The sequence below is a fragment of the Macaca nemestrina genome, chromosome 10 (assembly GCF_043159975.1).
Source record: "Macaca nemestrina isolate mMacNem1 chromosome 10, mMacNem.hap1, whole genome shotgun sequence".
In the NCBI taxonomy this organism is placed as follows: domain Eukaryota; kingdom Metazoa; phylum Chordata; class Mammalia; order Primates; family Cercopithecidae; genus Macaca; species Macaca nemestrina.
Genome location: NC_092134.1, coordinates 79,279,833 through 79,302,178, shown reverse-complemented (window position 1 = coordinate 79,302,178; position 22,346 = coordinate 79,279,833). Strand labels below are relative to the sequence as shown.

The 22,346-nt window shown below is 52.3% G+C and overlaps 2 long non-coding RNA genes across 2 annotated transcripts; both read left to right on the top strand.

Moving 5' to 3' along the window:
* Positions 1 to 109: 109 nt before the first annotated feature.
* LOC105474243 (uncharacterized) lies at positions 110 to 7,086 on the top strand. The gene is made up of 2 exons (XR_982720.2): positions 110 to 599; positions 6,173 to 7,086. It is a non-coding gene; the product is annotated as an uncharacterized lncRNA (long non-coding RNA).
* A 1,703-nt stretch (positions 7,087 to 8,789) lies between these two features.
* LOC105474244 (uncharacterized) lies at positions 8,790 to 22,084 on the top strand. Its single transcript, XR_003016344.2, has 4 exons — positions 8,790 to 9,254; positions 9,683 to 9,809; positions 16,648 to 17,740; positions 20,744 to 22,084. It is a non-coding gene; the product is annotated as an uncharacterized lncRNA (long non-coding RNA).
* The last annotated feature ends 262 nt before the right edge of the window (positions 22,085 to 22,346 follow it).

Sequence of the window (22,346 nt, the reverse complement as noted above, 5' to 3'; positions counted from 1 at the left end):
GGCCACGTGGTCCCTCGTACCAATCGATCGAATTTCTAGTCGCAATTCTCTGTCTGTCCCTCGGCTCTGGGGAGAAAGGGGGGGCTGTGGCGTGGGGGCTGAGGAGGGGCTAAGGCGGGAGGGGCTCCTCATCACTTCACTCTCCCTTTTCGCCATGTGGGGGCCCTGAGCACCGCCCCAGAAGAGGTCGAGGGAATGTTGTGGGCTGGGGCACACCGGCAGGGCAGAAACTGGAGGAAGCGAGACGTCGCCAGGGACCCAGGGACCTCTCCCTCCAGTTCCCCGGGCCCGCCCGGCCCTGCTCGCCACTCCCGCTATAGCGCCCACTCTGTCCCGGGCTGTCCCGCGCCAGCAGTGTAGCCCCCAGCCCGGGCGCCTGAACGCTCTCCCTCCGGATCACTGCTCGGGTCCCCACTTTGGCGACCGTGCCCCCGAGTCCCGCTTCCCCGGGGCCTGCTCTGGATCAGGCGCCTGCGCCTTCAAGGGTACCCGGCCCGCCTGCCCTCCCCAAGGGCCAAGTTTGCGCTCCTCCCGGAATCGTTTGAGAGAAGGACAAACTTTTGAGAGGATGGAAATCTAGAGGAGCCGGTCTGCAGTAGGTAAGCTGGGCCCGGGACGGGTGCGATTCAGCCCGAGAACAATCTGTCTCTCCCCGTCCCGGTCTCTCCCTCCCCTTACCCCTGTTTCCCCGGCAGGCTGACACTAATCTGCCTTCCCCCGGAGAAATTCTGGCTGGGGTTGGGCTTCTGTCAGATGCATGGGATCAGACCAGCTTTCCTCCCCGAGCTTAGGGACTAAGGTGGTAGCTGGCAGAGGAGGGGGAGGGTTGCTTCCGAAACTGGGGATTGAGGGGAGGGTTAGGGGCCGAGAAACCCACAGTCTGAGGGAGACGACTTCTTTCCTCAAATGCAACTTGGGGGAACTTCGGAAAAGTTTTTTGAGGGGAGATGGAGAAGGGAGCGGAGTTGGGATTTCCAGGGCTGAAGTGGGAGAGAGGGTGCTCCGCTTCCCGTACTGAAGGAAGGATGTGCGTGCTTGTTCCCCAGTCGGGATCCATTACCAGCCTAGAAAAACCCAGCCGCGTCCCAAACCCGCTCACCCCAGCAGGCCCTTAGAGACGCTTGGAGATCCCCAGACACGCCCCGCGGAAAGGGAAGGAAGCGCCAGCCCGAGTTTCCGACTCTGCCGGGACAGGGCGGGAGATCCGCCCAGAGCCTTAGTCCAAAACTGCCCAGGTCCCTGCTGTCCTGGGACCTTACGTTGATTCTAAGTTAGGAGTGATCCGAGAGAAGGAACAACTCCCCAGAATCTTTTTTTTTTTTTTTTTTTCTGAAGCCAGTTTGAGTCAGAGACCCATCTCCCTAAGATGGAGCCAAGCGCGTGCCCCCTCCCGCCTCCAGCACAACCTCCCGCTCCTCCAGTTCCCAAAGGAGGGCAAGGAAAAGGCCCCTACTCCCCTCCCAGGGCTGAGATTTCCTCCCCTACCCAAGAGATGCCCCAGGAGGAACGGATGGGGAGGCTCTTCCAAGGGCAGTTTAGGGCAGAGAGTGGGTTCAGAGGGCACAGCTGAACTCGGGGCCCAGGACAAGGGGGAAGAGCAGGCCCAGGCGGGTGTAGAAGCTGCCCGGGTGGCCTGGGGAAGTGGACTAGGGCAGAGGCCGCTGCAGGTGTTGGGGGATACCCTGGAGCCCGGGGTGTTCCGGGGCGGGGAGGTCTGGCCAGGCGGCAAGGGTCTATGTTGTGCCTTTAATTTTTAGGTTGGGTCCCTCCTGGGGAGCCCTGGGCTGGAGGAGCCAGGCAGGTGGCAGAGGCCACTTTCGGACTCCTTGGAAAGGGCCAAGAAGGGATGTGGATCCCAGGAGAGAAAATTCCCACGTGCAACACGTGGTGTTTTGGCCCTTCCTGGGTAGACACCTCCAGAGGCCACTTGGCCCTGCTGGGTCAGAAGCAGCAAATCTGCCCAGGCCTTTGTTTTCGCTATTCCTGAAGTTTTTCTGCTGTGGCCCAGCAGCTGCCCTGGCACCTGCTGGGCATCTGCTCATTGGCAAGCCCTGGACAGAGTTGGACTGGCCTAGCTGAGAGGTTTAGGAGGGCTTCCACTGGCACTGCCTACAGGGAGTGTGGCTTGGTCCCCTAAGAAAGGGGCCTTTGAGAGGGACGTGTCCAGGGACAGACACAAAACCCACTGATATTCAAAATGAATGTAAACCCTTTTCTTTCCTTATATACCGGGGCCCTTCACACCTCTGCAGTCCAGAGGATTTGGATGGAAGGCCTCATCCATCCCCAGTCCCAAAGCAAACATCGGAGATGGCTTGGGCGTCTTCTTGTAGGCTGCTGGGGCTTTGTGTGCTCTGAGAGAAGGTGTCTGGTCCTCTGCCTACCCCACTCCCCCTTTGATGAATGTGGTCCTTTTTGCTCCTGCCTCTCCACTACTACCCCCCGGCCCCACCCCCCAACCCAATCCCACAGATCTATGGGACTCTCTTTTTGTCTTTCCTTGCTCCTCTTCCCTTTTCTTCTTAGGATTGATGGAGTGACAGCAGTTTGGCAAGGCTCCCCTAAGCCTGTAATGGGGAGCTGTGGACCCAACCCTGACTTCTCAGGTTGGGGGAAATAGCTCTATTCCTGGGCCCTTGAGATTGAGTCTCAAGTTGAGAGGAGTTGAGAAAGAAATGCATGAAGGATGGCTGGGCTGACACAGGACAAAAACCTCGACTAGGGAGGGGCCAGTTTTATGCCTGTGCCTACTGCGAATGAGAGGGAATTTAGAAACAAAGGAAGATAAGAGGGCAGCCTAGAGAAACAGCATAAAGGACTGGAAAAATTCAGAACAACAAAGAGAAAAGACTGGGAGAGAGGAAAAGATATGAAAAAGCCCTAATGCTGGAGACAGAAAGGTATTCTGGAAGGGTGGCCGGGATAGAGATAACATGAAAGGAATATTGATAAAAGGCAGAAGGAAGAAGCAAGACTAGGTTTGTTTGGGTTTTTAAGATTAGAGATAGTCTGGGGCCTGTTAAAATAGAAAAAAGAATTAAAAAGATTAGAGATAAAGGCAGAAAGGAAGAGAAAAGAGAAAAATAGGGAAAGAAACAGAAAGCAAATGAAAGGAGAGAGCTAGAGAGTATAAGAAAAAGGAAGGGAAAGAAAGGGAGGTAAAAGTGAGAAAAAAGAAAGGGAAGGGAGACATAAAGGTATAAAAGGAGGAAAGACAGGGACAAGGGAAAGAAGCGAGGACAGGGGAAGGAATGGAAGAAAGAGAGAAAGTGAAGGTAGGGCAGAAATGAAGTAAAAGAAGGAAGGAAAAAATGAGAAATGAAGATACAGTGAGATAAAGAAGGAAGAAGGGGAGTGAGGGGAAGGAGGGTAGAGAGAGAGAGAGAAACATGAACTCAACTAGGGTTAACGGTTAACAGAAAGGGGATCCCGGTTCCTGAGGAGCACAGGGAGGGAAGAGGAGATGGAGGGTGAGCAGAAAGCCCAGTTGGGGCCCCTCCCTGCTTCACCTTGGGCTGCGGAGGCCCTGACCACCACCACGCCGCCTCTCCAGGACCCAGCCCTATGAACCAGGGGAGGTAGAGGCAGGGGCCAGCTGCCTGCATACCGGCTTCTCGAAGAAGCTGAGCGAGCTGGAGTTCTTCCTGCAGCCCTACCTGCCCCCGGCACAGCCTGCCAAGCTGGATGTGTGGCCTTGAGGCTGTATGACATGCAGGTCCAGATCTGGTTCCAAAAGCCGCACATGAAGTAGAAGAGGCCAGTGAGGCAGGGACTGGTCGTGGATTCCCACCCTGGCGGCGCCTTCTCCTGGGCTCAATCCTCTCACCCGCAGCCCCAAGCGCCTCCATTCCCACCCTGCTGCAAGAGGCTGTCTGAAGACTGGGCAGCTTTGTTCTGGGCTTGGAGGTGCTCTGGTTCTGTGACCTTGGGCCTGTTTGATCATTTGTTGTTGTTTTTGTTTTTTTAGACGGAGTCTTGCTCTGTCGCCCAGGCTGGAATGCAGTGGCACAATCTCAGCTCACTGCAACCTTCACCTCGCGGTTCAAGTGATTCTCCTGCCTCAGCCTCCTGAGTAGCTGGGATTACAGGCATGCGCCACCACGCCCAGCTAATTTTTGTATTTTAAGCAGAGATGGGGTTTCACCATATTGGCCAGGCTGGTCTCGAACCCCTGACCTCAAGTGATCCGCCCACCTCAGCCTCCCAAAGTGCTGGGATTACAGGTTAAGCCACTGTGCCCAGTGATCATTTGTTAAATGAGCCCTTTGCACTGGAGGGTTTTTCTGTAGTTTTGGTTAGCCTGCCTGAGTATGTGCAAATGAGACAGGGATGAAGATAAGACCTAGTTCAGTTTTCGAGGGTGGAAGGGGGGTGTGGGGGTGTAGGAGGTGGGAGGATGGGGGGCTGGGAGTGAGATCTTCATTTTCTTCCATTGGTGAGAAGAAAAGTCTTCCTCCTTTGCTATCCTTATCTCCACCCCTGCCCCAGAAAACCACCTTTCAGGTCAAGGAGTTTCTCCATGCCAGGAGGGGTTGGATTCATCTGCAAAGAGCTTGGGAGGAGGTTTGCAAATCCTGGAAGAGTCAGAGAAAGGATCTCATACATGAAAGGGAAGGAAGACATTCCCTACCAGGGCAAGTGGACCTTAGGTCTGCAGTAGATTTCACTGAATTCACACACACAAAGAGATTAATTGGTAAGGTGACTTTAGATTCAGCTATGGAGAGGATCAACTTGAGATTTCTGGGTATCTTCAGCCTGTTGGGCCTGCACTCCCCATGCCCTGCTCATGTGCTCTGGCTGATTCACAAGGTTTCTTAGAGCCATTTCCTTTGTCTCCCAAAAGTGGGATGGGGCAGGTCACTGAGGTTATCCAGTTTCTCCAAGGGCAGTGTATGCCTTGAGGATGGGCTGGGGCACCCCCAAACCACTGGCTAGAAAGGCATGTTCACAGTCAACCTTGCCGTGCTCTCAGGGAGGCCTCTGACCAGCACTGTCTAGCATTGCTCTTTTTTTTTTTTTTTTTTTTTTTGAGACGGAGTCTCGCTCTGCCGCCCAGGCTGGAGTGCAGTGGCCAGATCTCGGCTCACTGCAAGCTCTGCCTCCCGGGTTCACGCCATTCTCCTGCCTCAGCCTCCTGAGTAGCTGGGACTACAGGCGCCCGCCACCTCGCCCGGCTAGTTTTTTGTATTTTTTAGTAGAGACAGGGTTTCACCGTGTCAGCCAGGATGGTCTCGATCTCCTGACCTCGTGATCCGCCCGTCTCGGCCTCCCAAAGTGCTGGGATTACAGGCTTGAGCCACCGCGCCCGGCCAGCATTGCTCTTTAAGCTTTTCCTCCCCTCTTTTCTCTAGCTTCTCCCTTCCTTTATTTCTCTTTCTCTCTCTCTTCCTTCCAACCTTTCTGATTTCTCTGTCTCCCTTTTCATCCAGTCCAAGTTGGGGATCTTGTACTATCTTTATACGCCAGATCGCTCTGCTCTAAGCCCTTTAGGCTGGTTAATATGCACCCTGCCCTCAAGAGTTCATTATGTGGATGCAAATAGCAGGATTAGAAGATGGGGAGGGATCAGCTGGGCTCGGTGGCTCACTCCTGTAATCCCAGCACTTTGGGAGGCCAGGGCAGAAGGAATGCTTGAGCCCAGGAGTTCAAGACCAGCCTGGGCAACATGGCAAAACTGTCTCTATGAAAAATACAAAAATTAGCCAGGCATGGTGGTGTGCACCTGTAGTACCAGCTACTCAGGAGGCTGAGGCGGGAGGATGGCTTGAGCCCAGGAGATGTAGGCTGTAATGAGCTGAGATCATGCCACTGCACTCCAGCCTGGGTGACAGAACAAAACCCTGTTTCAAAAAAAGAAAAAAAAACAAAAGATGAGGCGGGAAATGGGGAGTAAGCTTTGCTAACCAGATGTGGGATGAATAAATTAGTTTTATGTATTAATCATGATTATGACCTTCACATCCCCTTGGCTCACCCCTAGACAATTCTTCCCCACTCCCAGCCATCTGCAAGCCACAGTCAGCCTGTCCCTGCTCCCGAAAATGGAATTGCTGATGCCCCCAAGGCTGTTACTCTCCCAGGGTGAGTGAGAGTGAGGTCAATGACGCCAGGTCAGAGCCTCAAACTCTTAAATAAGCAAAGCATATTTCCCTATTCCTGATGCATTTAGGGATCATCTATCCCTTGGAATGGAGAGGCTGGCGATTCTGGCTGGTGGCTATCTTTCCACAGAACACCCCTGATTAGCCAGGCCCACCGCCATCCACATCTGCTTGGCAAAGAAGGAAGGTAGCTTGTTCCAGACCTTGGTGAGCGGCTGCAGACTGCCTGCCTAGAACAGCCTCCTGACTCCAGCCTGGCAGGGAAGGAAGGAACCTGACTTGCTTTGCAGGATCTGGAATCTCAGTGCGCGGAGCTGAGAGCCGCAGTTGCATCCTGGAGCCTGATGCTAGAAGCAGCTTCTGTCTCTGGGTTCTTGCTGCCTTGGCCTCTGCTCTGTTCAGTTTGCTGTTGTGTTTTTCTCCCCCATGTTGGGGTGGTGGGGTACAGGGAAATAAAATGTTTTCTCCCAGGCCCTTAATCCTTCCCCATGCCTCCATCAGCCTCAGAGCTGCTGACAGTCATGAACTGCAGCTTCCAGCTCTGCCCATAAGCTACTCAAAGCAAATTCAAATTCTCTTCTGGCCAGGAGGAAGGGCAGAGGCTCCCTCCTTCCTCAAGCCTCCGTGGCTCGTTGATCCATTTTGAGGGCATTTGGGGGTCAAAATTGAAACCAGATTGCTTCGGTTTGTATAAAATTAGCATTTCTTATCACACCAAAGGCCACACCTGTTCTCTGCCCTCACAAACCAGTGAGGATGTAAAGGTTTGTTGAGGTGGAGGAACAGAAGTGAAATGAACAATCTGCTCCATTTAGAAGTCAGTCGCTTTGGCTGTTCATTCCACTAATATTTATCTAGTACCTACTCTGTGCCAAGCATTGCCTCTACCTCAGTTTGCCACAAATATGAAAAAAAAATTTTTGCAACGGTGAGACTTCAGTGTGTTGTGGACCAATATACAAATAAAACAATGGAAAAGAAAGTGTGGTTCGGAGTCAGCTGATTCTCATTGCAGCTTCCCATGTGCTGGGTCTCAGAGCTCCTGACTTCCCAGCTTCAGCTACCCAGCCCCAGCTGGTTGACAAGCAGGACTTCCCTGGGGCCCATTTGTTTTCCCCACTGGAAAAATGTTAGAATGGGAGCAAGAGGCCTGGGCTGGGATCAGCCACCACGAAAGTCCCAAAATAAAGGGTTTGGGATGGGCGGCAGTGGGGCCCTCCAAAACATTGCTTCGTCAGAGGTGAGAAGGTTAGGGGTGATATGATATGTTTCTCCAGGTTGCAGAGCAGGTCTGTGAGTTTGCCTTGGTGTAATCACGTGCCTCAAGGTGATAACAAGGGTGTGCATGTGTGAGCGAGCTGAAGGGGGGCAGATAAGTGTGCCTGTGCCAGGCCCAGACGCCTGCACAGTTGCCGGTGTGTGTGTGTGTGTGTGTGTGAAGGGGGATAGAGGTGCCTGCAGATCTGAACATATCTCTCCATACATGACCCTCAGTGTATGTCAGAGTGTGTGTACCCGCTGAATTATTATAAAATTACACCGACCCTTACAGAAAATCCATACCAGCCTCGGCCTTTCTCCCCTGACCTCTCGACCTCTGGGGTGCCTGAGGAAAGAGTTGACCCGGTCACTGCCTCCCCCTAGTCAATGAGTCCCCCTCCATTAGCATAAAACATGAATCTGCTGGCAGCTTGACAAATTATAACTAGCAGCCAGAGTTTTGCCAACTGGCTGGCTTGGGCGCTGTCTATTTATCACTGAAAATGGTAAATCATAAGAATCCAGATGACTTAATTATTCAAATCCACCCAGGACCCAGAGAAGCTGCAGGCCCGTCAATCTCAGCCCTGGGCTCACAGAGAAGAGCGGGGGAAATGCTGTGAGCTTGTGAGCTGGAAGAAGCAGGTTCAGTTACCGCCTCTCCCCTGTCCAGAGAGCAGGGTTTTTCTCTGCAGCCCCTTCCCCTCCCTGCCATCCTGCCCACCTTTCCAGCCACAAGCCTGGCCAATTGTTTTGGTTGCTGGGCTCCCGAGGCTGTCCCTCGCCTGCCTCCCGCTGCCCACCACCCGCTCCTCAAGCTCAGCCGGTGTTTCCCGGCCTCTCTTTGTGTGGCTGTTAGCTCTTTCTGTTTCAGTGCCCTCATTTTTATTTCTTCTCTTTCTCCTATTCTTTTCACCATTTCTCTTCATCTCTCCTCTGCCCACAGATGGACACTGAGCCCCACACATGGCCTTTCTGGTGGAGTTTTGCCTGCTCTCTTGGCCCCTTTGTCCTCACTGTCCCAGAGGTGCCAGCTCAGGATCCCCATGCATACACACCCCACACTTAGCCCAGCGCTCCGAGTGCTAGGAGGCCTGAATTCACGTCTGTCCACTGTGGGGCCATATGGAAACACACATGTCAGTCGATAATACTGGGCCTGCCCCCACACCCCATGCACACAACCTTTCTGTCCCTTTCTTTTTTTTTTTTTTTTTTTTTTTTTTTTTTTTTTTTGAGACAGATTTTTGCTCTTGCTGCCCAGGCTGGAGTGCAATGGCACGATCTCAGCTCACCACAACCTCCGCCTCCCAGGTTCAAGCAATTCTCCTGCCTCAGCCTCCTGAGTAGCTGGGATTACAGGCATGTGCCACCATCCCTGGCTAATTTTTGTATTTTTAGTAGAGATGGGGTTTCTCCATGTTGGTCAGGCTGGTCTCAAACTCCTGACCTCAGGTGATCTGCCCACCTCCGCCTCCCAAAGTGCTGGGATTACAAGCGTGAGCCACTGCACCTGGCCTTTCTGTCCCTTTCTTCCGTGGATTTCTAAATACCATTATGCACAACTTGGGAGGCAGTGGCCAGGCTGTCAGAGATGTGCCCCAACCACTGAGGCAGGGCTTCGTCTCAAGAAGGCCCATCCCTCACTCCCAGCATGGAACCACCTGAAGCCCCAGCAGAGGGACTGAGCTTTCCCAGAAGGAGAAGAAACCCTGTTGACAGAACAAGTCCTAGATCCAGAGGTCTGCATACTGAGCTTCTGGGGGGCCCTTTGATGTTTTGGTCCTTTTATCTTTGTGTCTCTCACAGTCCAGTATAAATACATCCTACTTTCTCTTGCAGTCCTGGACCCCATGAGAAATGTATGCCCTTCCAGACTCACAATGGCAGGTGGGAGGCACATATTCACCAATGCTGATATTGCTTTGACCCCAGAGGGGAATGTGAGGAGCAAGGAGGTTGCCAGAGCCCCTCTGCTTGAATGGCATCCCGGCCTATTCTTTTGGATGGCTTGCTTTACCTGCAAGCGCCCTGGAGGCTCCTCAGAGCTACTTCTGTGTCTGCAGATGCTTGTCAGCTTGGTTCTGGGATTGAGTCTGGCTTTGTCGGGGTGTGTGTGTGTGAGCACGTGCACACCTTTCTGCGGATAACCTGGAGTCCTGGCATGCTGACGGGTCGTGCCTGGTGATGTGCATGCCTGCACACGCATGCCAGTGCCCCTGATGTGTATGTGGGTGTGTGTGTATGTGTGCATGAACATACACTTCCAGAAAAAGCCCTTGTGCTGAAACAATGACTGACAATGTCCCCACCAACAGGACACCTGAGGAAACAGCCCTCTCGATTCCATTTTAAGGCCTCTGAGCAATGTTGCTCTCAGTGAAATATTGGACTTGGCATATCATAAAACTTTAAAGAAGGAGCTACCTGTTTCTGCTACTGAAAGTAAGTTCTTCCTAGAGTCTAGCCGTCTCCTCTTCTTTCAGGGCGGAATATGAGCACAGTCAGAAATTTTGAGGGGGGCTCCCTACTCCTCCAAGAGAACACACGTGACATATAGGGGGCCCTTCCACAGCCAGGCTCATGCCCACTGCTTAAACACTGCATCCCCTCCCTCTTCCCTTGCTCCCCACCTTTCCAAGCCAGGGTGATATTTGACAAGGGCAGTGGTGAGGGGTGAAACTTGGGGCGGGTGGTGGGGGGAAGGATCAAGATTCAAAAGGAGGCCAAGCTGCTGGAAGGCAGATCAATAAGGGGAGACAGATTGGAGACAGGTTTCTCTCACTACTTCCCCACCCCTCGCTGGCTCAGCGCCCCCACCCCAGCGCCTGAAAGCAGGTGGAGGACAGAGCCAAGCACTGGCCTCTCCCTGCCCTTCTAACTCAAACAGGTTCCTAATCCCTGGGTAGAGGGTAAACAGCCTCTAAGCATGGCCAGGATTAACCACAGAAATGCCGCTAATGTATTTCGGGGCACTGCTCCCTGCCCCTACCCCCACCCTGTGTTACTAATTAGCCCAGCAGCAGGGAGAAGCTTGGGAGGAGCAGCTCAGAATGCCTTTGTGCAGGCTCTGAAAGCCCAGGTCTGGGCTCTGGACAGTGTCTCTGGTGCTAGACAAGCTGGGGTGGCAGAGGATTCCCGCCCCCTCCCCGCCACTCCTAAATCAGCTCAAAGGCAGACAGGGTTTTTTTCTCTGCGCCCTCCCTGAATCCCCCTGTCTCTCCTTTCCTGTTCACAGCTGGGAGGCAGGTGGGGGACAAGAGGGAGAGTGGAACCGGCTCTGGAAATCAAACGATGCGATAAAAAATTAATTGTCTAATTAAAACCATGAGGAAGCCCCTTGCCAGAGTTTGGCTCTGAGTCGTCAGGGCTATAAAGGGTGGGAAAATGAGTCTCAGCTCCTAATAAATTCCTGATTTGCAGCTTGTTCTATCAGCAAAGGAGCACTGAGTGTTCTACTGGCTAGGCCTCCTGGAGGTCATTCTACCCTCTCTCTGCCCAACCCGGCCATCACACCCAAAATCCCACATAAGCCCATAGTGGGTAAATCCTTTTGGGTTTCCCCAAAAGGAGAGAAAGGGGGGGACCCTCAGTCTTCCTGATTCGATGCTTACCCATTCCTTCCTGGTCTTTCCTCAGGAAAGGAAAGTTCTGGAAACTTCCTCAACCAAAGAGTTCTTCATTTAGGTTAACTAATAACTGTGTGAACAAGTTTGCTGTGTAGGTTCATTTTGACCTCACCTCTTCCACTTTTGTGAAAAGTATAATTTATGAACTGATTTATGATTCCCTCTCTTAGATCTTAGTGCTGATTTTTGCAGGTGAATGACAGAGAACCAAGCTAAGAAATTAATCTCCCCTCTAAAAGAGGGCTGTGCACCCTGCCCAGTTGACCAAATCCTCTGGAAGAATGAACACAGAGCTAGTCCAGAAAGGAGTGCATAGTTAGGCAACTCTCACGGGCAGAGGGATGCCCGAACCTTCTCCCTGAATCACTGAACCATTTCTTCACTTGGGTCTGCCTGTGTAGACACAGCCTCCATGCCTCTATTCCCTCCCTTTCTTGGCAAAAGCAAATGCATTATACATCATCAGAGGTATTAATTCATAATAGCAGCAGGAAGAGGTAGTTAGCATACTGCCTTCAACATCATATTACATTATTTTATTATACAGAATACAATACGAACTCTACATCTGTGATTAGCTTCTTTAAACAAACATGGCAGAACAAACAAGGGTTGCCCTTCAAAACAGTCACCTGCAGAGAGCATACACTCATTCCTTATGTGCCTCTATTGATTAAAACATATGTGCAGTCTCCTTTCAAAACTGACTTCAGAGCCAGTTTACAAAGAATTCAAGGCAACCATTATTAACTGATTTTTTTTTTAGCTGGGGGCGGGGGGTGGCGGGGGCTGACTGATTCCAAAAAAGCAAAGCATAAAGATTTACCACCAATGAGGACGATCAAAAAACTGAGCCACATGCCCTGAAGACAATTCCAAAAGAAGGCTGCAAAAAATTGTGTCACTGCAACCTTGTTGAAATAAGGGGGTCTCCCCACAAGGTGACTACTCGCAGGCAGCGGTGCCCATCAGAACCAGTTCTCCATAGCCACATCTGGAGCGCATTACTCATCACTCCTGATGATCCTTCTTTCGTTCATCTGGTTGTTATTTTTCATCCTAAACAATGGACTAAGCTTTCCCTAAGAAGGAGAAAAAAGAAGAAAACAAATTCCTGACCTCTATCTAGGTCAGGTTCCCATTTCTGATTTCAGTGAGTTCCCACGCACAACTGTAGCCATCGTGGCTAGGCCATTCGGCCTCTAAGATCCGCAAACCTAGAGACTGGAATGTAGACTCTGGTTCTGATTCCCCTCATTGTTGTTATCGTTGTTTGTTTGTTTGTTTGTTTGGGGGAGTTTTCTTTGAGGCAGGGTCTTGCTCTGCCACCCAGGCTGGAGTGCAGTGGCATGATCATGGTTCACTTCAGACTTGACCTCCTGGTTTCAAGTAATCCTCCACCTCAGCCTCCCAAGTAGCTGGGACTACGGGCACACACCACCATGCCTGGCTAATTTATTTTTTATTTTTTGTAGAGATGAAGTCTCCCTATGTTGTCCAGGCTGGTCTCAAACTCCTGGCCTCAAGCAATCCTCCCACCTCAGCCTCCCAAAGTATTGGGACTACAGGCATGAGTTACTGCCTCACCTCGTATTAACTGCCTACCTATTAAATGCCCAGCCCCACTAGGTGCTTCCATATGGGTTATCCTTTCCAATTCAGGGATTTTGAGACTGTTTTCCTTCCCTGATGATGGACTTTTGTCATTTCTAATCTAGCCCAAGACCACACACTGCTCCACGGTCCTGTTGTTCCGGGAGACAGCTCCGATTCCTGTGCCACTTTCATGAGGACTTAACTTCGGAAATCGGCCGGGCGCAGTGGCTCAAGCCTGTAATCCCAGCACTTTGGGAGGCTGAGACGGGCAGATCACGAGGTCAGGAGATTGAGACCATCCTGGCTAACACGGTGAAACCCCCTCTCAACTAAAAAAATACAAAAAACTAGCCAGGCGTGGTGGCGGCGCCTGTAGTCCCAGCTGCTCGGGAGGCTGAGGCAGGAGAATGGCGTAGACCAGGGAGGCGGAGCTTGCAGTGAGCTGAGATCCGGCCACTGCACTCCAGTCTGGGCGACAGAGCGAGACTCCGTCTCAAAAAAAAACAAAAAAAACCAAACAAACAAAAAAAAAACTTCGGAAATCATTCTGTCCATCTTTCTCTGTCTCTGGGCAAAGTCTTACTTGAATATTGCTAGTTCTCATGTTGACCAGCTTGGGCTTCTAAACAGAACTCTGACCCAAAAAGGGCATCATGGTGACCCACAGTTGCACAACTTCCCGGGGGAGAAGGGGGCGTCTTACACATTGAATTCTATGTGAAGGGCACCACCTAGAGTTGTGCTCCAGGAATACAGTGAATGGTGCTCTCTGGAGCTCAGCAATGCTGCCACACCCTACTACCCAGAGACGCCTGGTGATCAAGTCGGCCTCACGCAGCATTCAAGGATGAAAAACCTAGGTTTTGACAACTAAGGTATCAATATCTCAGCCCCTCAAAAAAGGGAGTGGAGATCCTCTCCACCTCATTGACGGCTGAGAGATCCCTGCTTAGCACACAGCTCACCAGTCTTCTCTCCATCAACTTCAAAGTCCCCTCCAGCCTCAAGGAGGCCCCAAGGGTATGAAGCAAAGCTGGTTTGACCTGACCTTGGTGTTGGGTGGTGTCACCCCAGCATAGTTCAGGCTAGGCCTAGAAATCCCCATCTTGGGAAGGGATGGGAGTGGGGACAGGAGGGGTGGGTACAATCTTCAGAGCACAGTATATTGTTTACAATCGCCCAGACCCCTCCTAGACATAAGGCCTGCCAGGCTCACACTTGGGTCTTCCCTAGCAAGCAAAGATGTTTTGCCTGCTCACCCTCTGTCAAGTTCATCCCATATGGACATCCTCCTTCATCCTCTGCCTAACCCTTCCTTCCCCTTCTCTCAGCTCCTTTCCTATTTTCCTCTCCCACAGACTCTGAATAAAACCCTCTGACCGCTGTAATCTCCACAACATTCCCCTTGAGCACAGATTCTCTCAGCTGACAGAGTCCTTCAGGCCCTGTGTCACCAGGACAGGAGCTTCTAATGTGTCCTATTCGCCCCCTTATGTCAGAACATCCCTGACTCAACAGCTCATGGAAGCTCAGCCCTCAGAGCCCCAGACAAAGCTGCCACATGGAAGACTGAGGCACTAGCACTCACAGAGAGGGTCAGCTGGTCCACAGCCAACCTATCTTGACTGAAGTCTTCCTTCATGCTAGGCATTGTGGGCCATAGAAACAGTAGGGGTAGTCTGGCCCCAAAGAGTATTTGGTCTCATGTGACAAAAAAGAGACACGTCCATCCCAGATTTAAAAATAAGAATAGGGGCCATGCCTGGTGGCTCATACCTGCAATCCCAGTACGCTGCGAGGCCAAAGTAGGAGGATCTCTTGAGGCCAGAAGTTTGAGACTAACCTTGGCAACACAGTGAGACCCTGTTTCTACAAAATAAGTTTTAAAAATTAGTGAGGTGTGGTAGCTCACGCCTGTAATCCCAGCATTTTGGGAGGGCGAGGTGGGTGGATCACTTGAGGTCAGGAATTTGAGACCAGCCTGACCAACATGGTGAAACTCCATCTCTACTAAAAATACAAAAATTAGCTGGGCATGGTGGTGGGCACCTGTAATCCTAGTCCCAGCTACTCAGGAGACTGAGGCAGGAGAATCGCTTGAATCCGGGAGGCAGAGGTTGCAGTGAGCCGAGACCATGCCACTGCACCCCAGCCTGGACGAAGAGCAAGAGTCAGTCTCAACAAAAAGAAAAAAAAAAAAATTAGCTGGGTGTGATGGTGAGTGCCTGTAGTTCTAGCTATGGGAGGCTGAGGCAGGAGGATCACTTGAGCCCACTAGAGGCTGCAGTGAGCTGTGATTGTACCACTGCACTCCAGCCTGAGTGACAGAGCAAGACCCTGTCTCTAATAAATAAGTATCTGACCATGAAGGTGAGCCTTATGGACAATAAGTTTCAGGGGTAGAAGAAAGTGCTGTCACTGAGGGTCCTCCCAGGAGACTCCCAGAGGCAGTCAGATAGGAGCTATCCTTGCAGGTTTAGAAAGACTGAGAGCCCATCAGAGGCCTCCAGGCTGCTAAAGAACCATCCTGTGGGTTGTCCTTTGTTTCCCCCAGAACACTGGTCATGGGAGGAATGGGCTCCAGCAGCAGCAGGGTAGCATCACTGAGCACCTGCTCTCTGCCAGGCACTGTGCTGGCCACTAGGAACACAGAGAAGAGCAAGGAGGTCCATGCCATCAAGGCACTGACAGTCCAGATGGGGAAAGAAACCAGGGATCTTTACAAAGCAAGGTGAAAAGAACTAAGACTATAGGTACGCCCAGGGCACCAGGGGAGCACCATGCACACACCTAAACCTCCCTGGGAAGGGAAAGGAAAGGGTCATGAAAGTCTCCCTGAAGGGGAGGAGGATGGAAGCGAGAAGCAAAATTATATGCAAATGGTGCCCCTTTTTTCTCCCCACACTCTTCCCAACTGAAGGTGACCTTCCACCCCAAAAATAAATCCTTAGCTTCTTCAACTAAGGTTTAAGGGGTGTCAACACCCCAACCAACTCTCACTCATCCTCAAATGATCCAAATCTGAACTGGGATTCCAGCCAGATATGGGATACCTCCCTAACCCATGTGCCCCACAGTCGATCCCACCCTGCCAGCATCATGACCAGACACTCTCTGATTCCTGAGACAGGACAGAGCCTGGGGAACAGGGAGGGGAGCGCCTACTGTCTCCTGGAATTCACATACCCTACAGCCTTCCTATTTCACGCCCTCGTGTGTGTAAGATGCCCCTGTTCCCCACCGTTCTCCATCTGTGATCCGACTCCTGCCCTCCTGCTGCTACAGCTTCTCCTTCTCTCCCCTTGGAAGAATGCACCCTCCCCTCAGCTTTCCCTCCACAGAGGCCAGAGCAGGAGGGAGGTTGCATATGGCCCCATTTTCCTTGGCCTGGGTAGCCTATTTTGGAAGCAAGAACCCCCCTTGCCCTTTCCTCCCCTCTGGGAAGCACCGTCCCTCCCCTCTCCACATTCCCCAGAAGTTCTCAGACTGAGATCCGCCCTACGTGCAGTTATGTGGTGAAATCACCGCTTTCCTCCCCCCCGGAGGCGCCAAAGCTGGGAAGGGAGGGTACTCAAACCTTTGATGTAGGCACGTTTCAGAAGGCCCACCTGTCCCCTCTCTCCCCAGCCCCCAGCCTGAAAGGCTGGAGCCCATCATCACAGCTTTCCTGCCTGGATCAGCTGGGGGTAAGATCAGGTCATACACACTCTCTCCCGCTGGGGGCAATCAGGCCCAACCACACTCGGGGACATCTGTCTCCAGCAAATAGGGGGCAATCCCAAATTTGAGGGGTTCTGTGACACTTAAAAGCTTCAAGTAGGAAGGTCTGCAATTTCTCTTGGACGGGGGCCTGTGGGGAGGGTCGCTCAGAAACCCTCGTTTGATGTTGCGCTTTCATGGCTATGGTTTGATCCAGATGTTCCCCAATTGTGGGATTTTCTCTTTGGGAGGGAGGGGCCCTTGGCTGTGAACACATTTCCATCATGTGCACATTTGGATCTGGGCCTGCTGGGCGGGGGGGCTCTTCCAGCTCTCACTAACCCCACCCTTCCCCCTAGGATCACATCATTTCCCTTCACATCCAGAGAAGAGAAGAGGACCCATAAGGGGGCATTCCCAGCTCCTTGATGGTTTGCTATGTGACTGTCCAAAAATGTCTCTACATCTCTGTTCTTCTGGCACCACGAGCTGAAGTTGGTTCCCAAAGATGGTACCCAGGTCAAGGGAAGAATAAGAGAGGGAATTCTGGAACCAAATTTCTGTCTAAGAAAGAAACAATTATCTAAGAAATTGTGAATGGAACTGGACTGAAAGCGGATGAGTCAGGGCTCTTGAAAAAGAAAGTGGCCATCCCTCTTTTGAGTCAGTTCTGCAAGAGTGGACAGAAACTTTTCCAGACTCCCAGGCCTCTCTGCTCCCTCAGAACTTGAAAAGATTAAAGTCATCCCTCCTCAAGGTCTTCACTGAAACCCTGGAAATCTTTCCTTCAGTTTTAAGAGATTCCAGTTCTTCCCATTGTCCAGCCTCAGTCACTACTTGCTGTGTAGCATAGGTGGCTTCCCTGGGGGAAAGTGTACCAGTCCCGCTCATTGGTCCTCTAAGACCCCCCGGCATTCCTCAAGACACTTCTGCCTCATGATGTCAGAAGAAGGGCTGTCAAACAGATTTTAAAAACCCCAGGCTCGGCCAGGCGTGGTGGCTCACATCTGTAATCCCAGCACTTTGCAGGGCCGAGGCGGGTGGATCACAAGGGCAAGAGATTGAGACCATCCTGGCTAACACGATGAAACTCTGTCTCTAATAAAAATACAAAAAATTAACCGGGCGTGGTGGCAGACGCCTGTAGTCCCAGCTGCTTGGGAGGCTGAGGCAGGAGAATGGCGTGAACCTGGGAGGCGGAGCTTGCGGGGAGCAGAGATAGTGCCACTGCACTCCAGCCTGGGCGACAGAGCGAGACTCCATCTCAAATAAAGAAAAAAAAAAAAAAAAGACTTGGCTCCTCACCTGTATTGTGGGAATCCCAGCCTAAATTGGACATGTGGACGTTGAGCAATAGAAGACAGACAAACAAAGGAATCTCCAAACCTTGCAGGACCCAAGGCAGCAGCCCACGAGTGGATCCTAAAGGATTTTCATCAGCCGCAAGTCTGGGTAAGTGGGCTTTTTTTAGGGGGAGGGGAGAAGCAGCCTGGGATGCTTCTTGCAGGAAGAGGAGTTTCAGAGGAGACAAGAGAGGTTAGGAGCCACTGAGTGGGTGAGGAGGGCCCAGCCCAAGAGGCTGGGGACAACCACGAGAGGCGGGCCAGTGGGAGAGGAGGGCACTGTTCCTCAGTGGACTAGGTAGAAGGAGGGGTTGTAGAGAGGTGGGTGCAAGGAAGGAAGGAGGATGGGGAGCTCCCCGTGGCTGTCCCACCTGAAGAATCTGAGCAGCTGTTCCCAGCTCCCCCTTGCTCTGTGTAACATCAAGCAAATGCACGTTGTGGGATCAGCTTTTCCTCTGAAGACCTCAGGGCCAGTTCTCAGGCCTCCCCGTCCCTGTGGACTTTAATCCAGTCCAGCACAGATGGGTTAGGTCACAATGGTGGTGGGGGTAGTAGCATTGGGTCTCCCTGGCTTGAATTTTTTCTTATTTCCCCATGTCCTCTCCTTCTTAGGCAATAATTTATCCTTCTGCATGGTCTTACATACCCCACATGTCTATAGCTCAGAAAACTAAGAAGCACTCCATCATTCTTAAGTTGGGCCTTGCCACCTGCAGGCCCCTCCCCTCCCACACTTACCTTCACACGACTGGGGCAAGTGGTTAGTTTCCCCATGGCCCCTCCAGTCCCTCTCCACTACACGACACCCTTCTTATCTTTCTGACTACAATTAGAGCCTCCTCTCCCTGTAGGGAAGTGAGAGGGACAAGGTCAAGGATCCTCACAACTCAATAACAGCTGTAGAGAGCCTCACCTATCCTGTGCACTCACAGTGACTCCATGCAGGGGACCAGCAACGAGGGGAAAGGGAGTGGGAATTAGTGTGGGGACAGGGGAGAATCCTGCAACGGGATTCCCTGCCTGGTCTAGTCTGGTCTGGGAGCAGGGCAGATGCTCAACAAGGCATCCCAGGTCTTGGGGGAGCCACTGGCAGTGGTGAGGCACCAGCTCTCTCAGGGCATGTGAAAGTTCATGTTTTCTCTCCCTCCCATTCTCCATGACTGTGGATCCCGAGAAGGACACACCTGACACAGGTACTGCCCTCATCTTTCCCTGTAACTCCACCTCCACCCCCCATACCCACTTTATCCCTCTGCAGGGTTACTAGAGCCTGACCCAAATTCTCTATTCCAGAGACAGACAGACCTGTTCCCCAACTCCCAGTGGTGCTACGCATTGAGATGCTGAGGTGGGACCCAAAGATCTGCTCCCGTCTTCTCTCCTGAGGGGCTTGCAGAAGCCCCTTTCTCAGAGTCACCCCTCCCAGGCTGAGCTGAAGAAGCTGAGAAGGGAAGGGCCATAATGATAAGGCTGGGGCAGGGGACAGCGGCACCCTCCGTGCCCTCTCCCCATCAGTGCAGGTAAACATATAAGGGTTTCTCCCAAATGTGAGGGTTCTGCTTCGGGGCCATAGAAGGCCCCACCAACACCTGCTGCCCCTCCTGTTTGTCCTCCCTCTCTTCAGCCCCACAATTACCAAGAGCAAGTTGTTGAGGCAAGCTTTACCCCAGGCCTGCATTAAGAAATCTGGGTGGGAGAATAGATGTAAGAGACATTTCCTTAGTGTTTACTGCAAACCCTGCCAGGCTAGAGGTGCCATAATCTGCCCTGTATCAGATCCACAGAGTTATACCACCAAAACCCCCCCAGGATGTATGTGAGACCACTGGGCTCATTGGCACTGGCAAATAAGATGGCCAGGAAGCAATCAACACTGAGTGCCCACTGTGTGCTTGGCACTGGGCCAGACTCTGCTGGGGGAGACTAGGGGGGAGGCTCATTTCACTGGTCTTATGCTCCCCATACCATGGTAAGCCAGAGAGGTACATATTACAAATACTGGAGACTCTCATGCTTGAATATAATCCTATAATCTTATACCCACTCCCATTCAGACGTGTGGTCATATGTGAATGTCAAACACACAAGCTAGACAGAAGAAGGAACTTCCCTAGGTTGTCAGTGCTGTAGAGTAAAATCATCAGACTCAAAGGCCTCATTCTTGGAAGGTGATGAACCGGGAGAGCCCCCGTCTTGCTGGGCCAGGGGTAAAGTAAGGCTCCTGTCTGAAGGCAGGGGGATGGTTGAGATGACCCGTCAAGATGCTACCCAGGACAAGACACAGAGGTAAAGGTTCCAGTAGAGGGGCATGAGGAGGAGGGACAGATGGATGGAGGGATGGAGGAGTGCAGGGAGCAGTGCTGGAGAGATGAATGGTCTTGGCTGGACTGATGGGCGAGGCCAGGATAGATGGATGGCGGCTGAGGTTTGTTTACTGGCAGCCCCCAGCCCGCCATCGCCCCCGCGAGAGGAATGGTGGCTGGCACATCAGAGGGCTCTTAGGGAAGCTCATGGAGATGATTTAGATGGGAATGAATCAGCTCCATATGGATTAAGTGTCCCCGCAAATCCCAGGATCTTACAGATGAGGGGACGGGGCAAGGGCACTGAGGGGAGGGGAGAGAGTGGGGAAGCAGCGTGGAGCTGGTGCAGAGAAACACGGTCCTGGAGCCAGGGAAAGGGTACCCTCAGAGGGCATGGGGCAGGTCAGCCTGGCACAGACGCAGCCCCTGCCTTGGTCTGTTGATACCACTGTTCCTCTTGCTTGGTACCAAGCTTTAGGAAAAGGCCTCCTTCTCCACACCGAACCATCTGTTGGAGTGTCCTTTCTGAGTCAGTTTTGGTCTGTCTCCTCTTGCCTCTGTCTCTTGTTCTCTCTGCATCTTCATGTGTCTTTCATCTTCATTTTTCTGTCCCTCTCACTCTCTAGTCTTCTCTGTGTTTCTGTCTCTCTCCTTCCACACTCCCCCACCACATCTCTCCGTCTCTTTCTCTAGAGGTATAAATGGTACAGGGATGCTGCCAGTTTCTCTGAACTTCAGCCTTAGCTCTGCCCTCCTCTCCAGGGGTCAGGTCTAATGCCTCCCTCCCTCTGTGCTGTTCTCTCACGCAGACCTCAAGTTTGGAAGTGGTCAACATAACAGGGAAGCTGGTCAGAAAAGTGACTTTTTGGCTACAGAAAGTTATTTATGTTCCTCTTTGCCACCCTGCCCTTGTGCCTTCAGCTGTCCCTTCTCCCAGTGCCAGAGGAGACTTGGATTGAGCACCCATGCTCTATGGACAACAGCGAGCTGAGCAGACCTTAACATCATTCCCGGGGAGGCAATGGGTCATCTGCTGGCTGGGGTTATCAAAGGCCCCGTCTCCCACTCCTCTCCCATGCCCCAAAGTGAAGAGCCCCAGAATGAAGCCCCAGAATGAAGCCCCAGTTATGAAGCTGGCTGCCATGTGGGCGACCTGGAGTCGGAGCACAGGGCAGTCACATATGACAATTGGTTGAAATATCACAGCCACTCTCCCCCTACCCCCACTGGTGATCTATGGGCTGCGTGCCCTGTAAAAATTATTTATCGGGGCCTCAGAGTGTCCTGATTTAGTGCCGCTGCCTCTGGGGCCTTGGGGCCTGCCTGTCCGCCAGAGTCTAAGCGTTAAACGACGCTAAAAAGTTAAACAGCCAACGTTGGGGGCTCACTCGAGGAGGCGCCATAAAGCTGTCGGAGCTGCTTAAATCAGGAGCGAGGATTCCCTGGGACGTCTTCTCTCCATATGCCGCAAGCCAAGAAGGCTCTCCTTACCCCTCTGCCACTCACCCATACCCAGGAGCCCGCAGAGGGCAGAGGACACGTGGGCCGGGGGCCTGGGACAGAGCCCAAAAGGAGGCCACGGATGACCTCCTCTGCAGGGCTTTCTCCAGCAGAACAGGGGCCACGGCTCAAGAGTGTAGGGGTCACGTTGTCCAGCTTACCAGCTCTGGGCAGGGGTCTCCTTGTTCAGATCCAGTTTTTAAAGACTTCCAGCAAAAGGCAATGCCAAAATCTCTCCCAGGGGCCCCTGGGGAGAAGCTGGTTCCCAAGTCTGTCTCACTTCAATCCATGCTTCTGGGTTTTGAATCCACTGGAACTCAGTGTCTTCCCACCCAGGTTTGGAGAGGGTGTTCTGTCCACACCAGCCTGTGACTTCTGGCCTCCTTTCACCCCTCCACACCCACTTGCATGGCTCTCTGAGGAACAGAGCCCCACCCTTCATCACCACCCTCCGCCAACGCACCCCTGGGTGCTGGCATAACACACAAGCTTCACAGATGGCTTTTCTCAGCTGAAGCCCAGTCCCTGCTGCCACCACCCGGCCGCCGAGCAAGAGGGAAGGTGGGTCTCCACATGCTGCCTATCACACCTGCTTTCAGCAGCAATAAAACTCACTCTTAAATCCTCCGTTTGGGTCCCTAATATTTGCCTGGCTATATATCTCCGATGATATATGGACATAAATTGCTCATAAACGGCTATAAAATCTTTTAGTCAAGCTGGGGAGGAGGCGCATGAAGGTGGGCATGGCCCGGGCTGCAGGAGGATTGGAAGCTGAGCCACTCCGCTGAGCACCCCAAATTCAACTCTAGATTCCAGGGACCAGTGGCTGGGTGTGGGGCCTTGGCAAGGGTGGAGGAAGAAGACCCAGAAGAAGATCTTCAAGCCTTTCATGTGGTATTATGGGCCTGT